This window comes from Bidens hawaiensis, unplaced genomic scaffold (assembly GCF_021521415.1).
Source record: "Bidens hawaiensis isolate Kalapana, Puna unplaced genomic scaffold, B.hawaiensis_p1.1 tig00050600_1, whole genome shotgun sequence".
Classification (NCBI taxonomy): domain Eukaryota; kingdom Viridiplantae; phylum Streptophyta; class Magnoliopsida; order Asterales; family Asteraceae; genus Bidens; species Bidens hawaiensis.
In genome coordinates, this window is record NW_027499066.1 from 127,370 (window position 1) to 135,813 (window position 8,444).

At 34.2% G+C, this 8,444-nt stretch overlaps 1 pseudogene; it reads right to left on the reverse strand.

Moving 5' to 3' along the window:
* Positions 1–6,113: 6,113 nt before the first annotated feature.
* LOC143598629 (protein MIZU-KUSSEI 1-like) lies at positions 6,114–7,107 on the reverse strand (annotated as a pseudogene).
* Between the last annotated feature and the right edge of the window lie 1,337 nt (positions 7,108–8,444).

Genomic DNA, 8,444 nt, shown 5'->3' on the forward strand with positions numbered 1-8,444 from the left:
TTATAATCGATGATCTAGCAATGATCAAATGATATATTGATACAAACTAGATATCGGATATGAAAGATGCCAAATCAACAAGTGGGTATGTTTTTAGACTAGGAGGTGCGGCTATAACTTGAAAGTCGTCCAAGCAAACTGTTAGAGTTAGATACACGATGGAATTAGAGTTTATCAAAACAAAAGTCTGCCTATTATCGGTCAAATAACAACACTTCGGCCCAACAAGCCACTTAGTCAACAAGCTCGAGCAGAAGCCTATTTCGTTGGCGTTGATCCTCTCCCGCCCACTCAATTAGCCGATGCGGTCCAGGCACTTTTAATGGACTCTAGAGATATGGAAGATCAATGGACTCTCAAGAAATGGAGGATCCTTGGCATCTTGGCATGGGCTCGTCCTATCACATCAGGAATGATCAAGGTAAACTCTCTGTTTTTTCCTCGTATTCACCTATAGCGTCAATATTGGTAGGAAATGGCAATAAAATTCGAGTTCTCGGATAAGAAAGTTCCATCAAAACCCCTTCAATTAAAATCCTGATATCATTAAAAACCTTATATATGTGCGAAAATTCAATATTGAAAATTATACATCTATTCAATTTGATCCTTTTGGTTTCTCTTTGATGGATTCAAGGATGGCACGATCCCGAGTCGTCACAATAACTCAAGTGATCTCTATCCACTCACCACAAATGCTTCCGCCACCACCGCTTGTCTTGTTTAATATAAAGACTCATCTTTTTGCCACAACCGTTTTGAACACTCGGGACAACTTGTCATAGAGTTCCTTTGTTTAACTAATTTTAACTCTTGTAATAAATTAAATGTTGCTTTTGTTTGTCATGCTTGTCAGTTATCCAAGCATAATCGGTTACCTTTTTTCGATTCTATTAATCGTACTTAATTACCGTTTACCATATTACATTGTGATTTGTAGAACATAAGCTCTGATACCAATTCTCGTATTGTATTGATAATCATAAACACATCAAGGAAAAACACAAAACGTATTGCCAACTTGCAAATATTATTAATCGAAAAATCTACATAAAAAAAACTTATTACAAAGGAGAGTATTTATAAGAGCTAGATATCTCTTAATTCTACTCAAACTTTAATACAAACTATCTTTATCTAATATTCTTAAATAGATAAACCAACATGTTTATTTATTTCTTAATATTTGAACGAGTTTGATTATAACTCGAACTCCCGGTTTGACCTAACCCACCGAAACCGGTTCCATAATTCCCAACAAAGTTGTATTTTTTTTATTCTACTTTTTACATGAAATTCACCATAAAAATACGAAAGTATCATTGCTTTCATAACCGGATAGCTCGGGAAACCGCCAGCCTTATCAATTCATTGATCCAACCGATTTAAAAAACGAGATAACATCATAAATAATTATAAATATATACATATGATCTTGTGTAAAATATGTTGGCCATGTTGATGTATCAATGTTAGGGTGTATATTATGGCTTTCCAACCCTGGGGTGAGCCCTCCCATTGTGGCTGCAAGGGCACGAAGGTCATACCAGAGTGGTGTTAATTCACATCCTGTATTTCAATCGTTATTAAAATAAATAATATTTTTTTTCTTTTATTATTTATTTCTTTTTCTATTCCTTGCACTCACAAAAACATTAAGAGATAATGATACAAGAATACATGTGAGTTGTGTCTTTTAATTTCATTTTTATTTTTAGAGAATAAATTTATTATCAAGATAGATGAATAACTAAAAAAAATAAGTTACATGGAGTGGGACTGAATTGAAAATTTAAAAACATTGATTATTGTACATCATATGAAACTAGAATAGAAAAAACTATTAAAAGAGATGAAATGTCAAATATAATAGCATTATACATAGTACATCCTATAAAACTAGAATAGAATTAGATGATCTATTAAAATAATTATGAAAGTTTCCCAACTACTAATCTAACTTTATATGTAGCTAGGTTGATATCGACAAATTTAACATAAAAGGTTATAAATGAATGTGCTTAAATTCTAAGCTATAAACACATCCAGTCTTGTACTACCTCAAAGAAAAGCCACTTGATCTACTCAAAGGTAAAAAATAAACATCTCTACAGTCTACATTAATTATCAAGTAGATTTAGGATACTTTAATTCATTATAAGTTATTATTTTAACACTTTAGAATTGGAAGTTAAATTTGGAAGCATTTTGTAATCAAATATTTTCTAGCAAGTTTTTCAATGGTTTCAACATTAACAAAATATATTGATGCTTATTTCATATTTAAAAATTGTTCTTTTATTTTGATGACTTTAATAAGTTGTAAATTGTCTTAAAAGAATTGACTTACACACCTTCTAAAGCTACTCTTAAATTTATATCAATATTTACTATGACACTAAAGCTTTTGACCATGTGAATCTTGAGGTTGAATGTCTATAATATACACGTTGGTATCAGTCTACTACAAGTCCTTTAATGAAATTTTTTAGTTAACTGTATTGTCGCCACCAAATTGTTGAACGTGTGCTACAAATTGACCACCAATGAGCCTTCTCACGTCTTATTTAATCGGTTTTGTTATACAAAGTCCATAACAATTCATCTTGGTGTTGAATACACATACAATCTATAGTTCGTTGTTGGGTCTTGATAAGTCTAGAAATGTGTTAGTGGTCCGTTGTACATAGTCACAATAGGCCACAACAAGTTATTTTGGTGTTAAACACGCATATACGGTTAATGGTTCACTATTGTACCAATGGCTAATCACGAGCACCAGATAACACATTATATATTAGATTATAAATAAAAGGTGATTAATTATTTTTCTTTGCAATATCATGTTGATCTAAATGAGGGGTTACAATTTATAATCTTATTTATAAATACACACCAAAGGGTTTGTAGCATAATGATATTAAAGTGTGTTGATACGATGTTTCTACCCTAGTGGTTGAGAGTTCGAGTATGTCGTATATAAAAATTTCTAATAATTAACAAGTTAAATTAGTGTGTGAGTTAGCCGTTTTTTTTAAATAAATTTATCCGTTGACGTATTTGATTAAGGAACTTAGTGCAAGTTAAAACTTATATTAAATATTGATTTAGATGTGTCTATTAATATATATAGAGGCAAATTGGAAATAAATAATCCATACTATTGTGTATTGACCGATAATAATTTTAACTTTAAAAGCCATTATCAACGGTCTCAACTTTCAACTATTTTTGTCTCTATGGAGCTTTGTTAAAAACATTTAACGTCGTTAAGTTTTTTTTCAGAGTTACAACCGATGTTTTAGGGCTTTTGATCGAAAGAACGATACCAGTCGATTGATGTAAAACTTCTCTCGAAAGGGTGATCCAGGGGACGAAATAATGTTTCAATTCGGATGTTTGAATTTCCAATTAACAAAAAATTAAGTCATTTGAATCACCGTTTCGAGATAAATTTTACATCAGTCGAATCGTATCGTTCTTCTGATCAAAAGCCCTAAAACATCGTTTGAAACTCGGAAAAAACTTAACGGCGTTAAATGTTTTTAACGGATGTCCATTGAAACAAAAATAGTTGAAAGTTGGGACCGCTGGCAGTAATTTTTAAAGTTGGGATTATTATCGGTTAATACACAAAAGTTGGGATTATTTATTTTCAATTTGCTTTTATACTTAAAACAAACTATTAATATAATAAATTTTGAATTTATTTTATTTTTTATTTTTTATTTATATTTTTAGCGTTGGCTTAAGTTAGGGGAAACTTTTATTAAATGCTGAATTTAGATGTGTTTATTAATATTATTATAACTAGATTAGGAACCCGTGTAATTGATAAATCTTTTTAAATACGTTATATGATTAAACTTACGTATTACATATAATAATGAAAAATGGAAAGTTCATAAATCATTAATTTTACAAATAAGTTGCAAGTTTTATATATACAAATAAATTACTATAGTTTTACTGAAACATTAATAAACCATACGTTGTATAGCAACAAAGCATATACAAAGGGTTAGGCATGTGTAACTGATTAAGTAGTTTTTACTTATTATATTTAAGTTATATCTAATTATTATTTAATAAACCGCTTTTAATTTTGATGGAGGCAGGACACCGACTAGAAGCATTTTCAATTCAACTTGTGATTCTTGCAATATGGAAGCAAGCACTGGATATCTGTCACACAGGCTGATTCTTGCAATACCTGATTGGATATAATATTTAATTTATGTTGAAAGTTATTGATGGTGTTGAATAAAATCATGAAATGGTAAGGCCATGAATTGTGGGTGTGATAGGAACCGATGTTACACACTTTATGGCCGCCGGCGCAACATGTTTTTTTAGAGATGGTGATGTTTCCGTCGTTAAACATCACGCCAGAGGGGCAGTGTTTGGCGTTATCAGACTCGGGTGTTAGCATGTTAACAGGCAAAGGAGGAAAATGTGAGGCGCTATGGTGACGTGGCGGCCGGCTCTGAAGCCAGCGTGAGCCAGTTAAGACAACATTTTTTGCCAGAGTGCGATGAGCAAAACACAAAAATGAAAATCGTTCTAAAAAAAGTGAATGATCTAAATAAAATATTTATTAACTTCTTTACTTGAGAAACAATATTAAAACATGAGTAGTTTTCATGTTTTTATTACAAAATGAAGGAACTTAGTATATATTCTATATTATCAATCAAATTCGTAACCATGGATTTTGTTAAATAATTAAATACCAAGTGCTATTATAAAAAACTATGCAATCCAATAATAAGAATAATAAACTCCGTACAATGAATATGGAGTTGAAAGTTTAGTGTATATATTGAAGACAAGTTACCATAATTTCCAAAAACATAGCATATCTAATTATAGAGCCAGCTGGCAAACATGTTTCCTTTTACATTGACAGGCTATTCAGTATCCCTCTAGACCTGTATTTGGCATGTGTCCTAATTTTATCTTGTAGTGCCACCTCAGCAGTTCTTTATTGGAAAGAAAAGAATCCAACAATAGACGACAATAAAATGTAGAACCTTGAATCAATGTCAAATTTGCTATGAGACCCAAGGTCACGATTTAGAGTCATGGAACACCCCTTACAAAGTACGAATGTGTATGTCAGATTATAAAGTTGACCGGAAGAAACAAAGTCACAATTTTCTCCTAAAATACTAGAAAAAGGGGCACCAATGGGGCAACAACGGAGGGTTTTGAAGTATATTAATCGGTCCCCAATAACCCGAAATCGACTTGAATTCTGACAACTTTCACAGTTATTCTCGCCTATGTAGTCACTGATTTTGAATGACACAAAACAAATATCCGGCGTGGCTTTGGAGGTGGTGAGACGTATTGTGGCGACGGGAATGAGCTTCGACAATCGGTTGTTGGTTTACATCAATCGATCTCTAATTTGTCTCCCAAAGTTTTGTTCTTCGCTTTGTTTCAATCGATTCAATGTAACCGATTCTTGTATTCATCTTCATCAATTTTGTCCCTAATTATGTGTTCGCTTTCAAATTAAACTGAATATGTAGTTGCAGGACAACTTGAATCTATAAAAACAATCCAAAATTTGAGCCCTGAATTTTGTTGTGCTTGATAATTCGCATTTGATTGCTTTCTTCGATCACAACTCAATCAATTATCAATCTCTCTTTTTTTATTTTATGTTTTTGTTTAGAAATGATAGTTACTTTTTTTTTTCTTTTTTTAAGTTTTCACAAATAAGACGTGTGTGGGTGATTCATAGTAAAAAAAATATATATTTTTCAGTCTTCATTTAATTTTCAAGTTTTGACCAAAAAGAAAAACCAAAAATTCAATATACTCTTTTCACTCTATTGCTTCAACATATACTTATTTCGATATATGTGCATCTTTTAGAAATCGTGTAAAAAATGTGAGACTACTTCAAACTAAAACAAAAATACTCGTAGCAAACACATATTATACAACTATATTTTGGAAATAATAAACCAACCCAAAAAACAAGAAGAATTTGTTCCCATTAAAATGCATCAGTTTTATGTTAAAAGAGTAATTAACAACAAAATCACTCATCATCTACCATCAAATCCTACACAAGAATATTCATATTCATATTCATATTCATATTCATATTCATCCACCTAACCCAAAAAAAAAAAAAAAACTAATAATTTAATTAATCAAGAAAATAAAACTGATATGTTTTCCACGTCATCTATCCAGATCTCATCAAGAAGATGCTCAATTCTTGACCCTGACCCAAACACCCATCCGGGTTAATCAAATGAAACGACTCCGAGTCCGGCCCACCCACCATGCACTCATAGTTCGCCCTCATGTATATCAACTCACCCACCGAGTCAGCCCCCGAGTCAAACCCAAATGACGGAATTACCCCCGCACCCACAGTCGTTGACTGGATTGACTTCAACATTAACCGGATCGGTTCACTGGTCTTCTTCCGGACCGCAAACCCTAGCCTCCGTCCGTTGCAGAACATGGTCCAGACGGGCACGGACCGGAGCGGACACGTGGCAAAGTCTGAGTCCGGTTCGGCGTGGCACTCGAGGGCTAAGCGGACGAGGCCGGACTGGAGTTCTTGGACGAGGGTTTGTGTGGGGATGGTGAGTTCGAGGAGGAGTGAGGTTTGGGTTTGAGACGGTCGTGTTGGACGGCGAACCAGACGTGGCCGCGGCGGTGGCCGAAGATGGTTCCGATGACCATGGTTTTGGAGAATCTTGGTGGGTTTGAGTTTGAAATGATTACGAATGGTGATGAGTCGGAGTCTTCTTGATCTGGGTGATCATCATCATCAGGTGTTGAAGGGGTGATAATGTCGTCGCGGAGGGAGGTGCTGAGGCGTTTCTTGATGGTGGTGCGGTGGTCGGAGGAGACGGTGGCGGTGGAGGTGAAGCATGGGAGGAAGACTTTACGGAGGGACTGGATTTTGGTCATTTGGAAGGAATGTGGATGAATGAATGAAGATGGTGTGTGAGTGAGTGTATAAGTTTGTATGTATATATATATAGGCGGGAATGATAATGAGTCGGTGTAGCCGTTGGTTACGTTTTGGAGATATGAATGGTGGGATATGGTGAGAAGTAAAAATAAATAGAATGTGGACGCTATGATTTACTAATAACTTCACTTACAAATAACTAAAATAAGTATTTTAGTAAAAGTTTAAATTTAAAAGTGTAATTCATAAGTATGAATGTATGATGAATAATTAAGTGTTGTTTTTTTACTAATTTAAACGGGGAATTCATAAAATGAATCAATTGATGAGAGAAGTTATCAAAATGATTTAAAGAAATTTAAAATGCCAAATCTAACAAGTCCAAATCCATTGGTGGCGTGAGATTGGGAATCCTGCCGTCGGATTTCGTCCTCCAATCATATTCTGACATGTGTAAGAGTAATCACCTATCACGATAGATTTGCATGTAAATCTGTCTGAAATGTTAAATTTTATCTGAAAATTCCCTTTCTGAAAACCATCTTTTACGTGATGTTTGGTCTTGTTTCTATCTTAATACGTGAGTTTTCAAAAAGTTGGATTTTGGTGTTTCTTTCAAATTTATCTTAGGAGATTAATTTCATTTGAATTCCGTCTTTTAAAAAACCACAACAATCATCATCTTCATAACTTTCATCATCGCCCGACCATGAACGTAAAACCCACTTTCCGGCCACCGACACCACCACCACCACCACTCCACCGCTGGCAAAAACTCACCGTCGGTGGAGTGATGGTGGTGATGGGGTTTTTTGCCGGCAGGTGGAGCACTGATGAGTTTTTGCCGGCGGTAGTGGTGGTGTCGGTGACTGGAAAGTTGGTTTTATGTTCATGGCCGGAAGATGATGAAGGTGATGAAGATGAAGAAGAGGAAGATGATTGTTGTGGGTTTCTTTAAAAGATGAATTTCAAAGAAACACCAAAATATAACTTATTTGAAAACTCACATATAAGATAGAAACAAGACCAAACATCCCATATTTTCATAACCGGACCGGACAGCGAACCGGTCGTGCAACCGGTTCAACCAATCAGAAGTTTTTTTCTTGAAAAATGTTAGAAAAAAGATTTTTCAAATAAAAATAAATTACTTTTTAATAGAAAACTAGTTCAACCGGTCGGTTTTTTGGGAACTGAGCGAACTATATTGAACCGGACAGGCCAGTGGACCGAATCCCGGCTGGACCGATCTGACTGGCCGGTCCGGTCTCAACAACATTGCAAACTCAAATACAAGATGGTTTTTCAGAAAGAGAATTTTTCAGATAAAATCTAACGTTTCAGACGGATTTACATGCAAATCTATAGTGGTAGGTGAAGACTTTTACACGTGTTAGAATAGGATTGGAGGACGAAATCTGACGACAAGATTCCAAATCTCACGTTGCTGATGAATTTGAATGAGTTAGATTTGGAATTTTGAATTTCTTTAAAT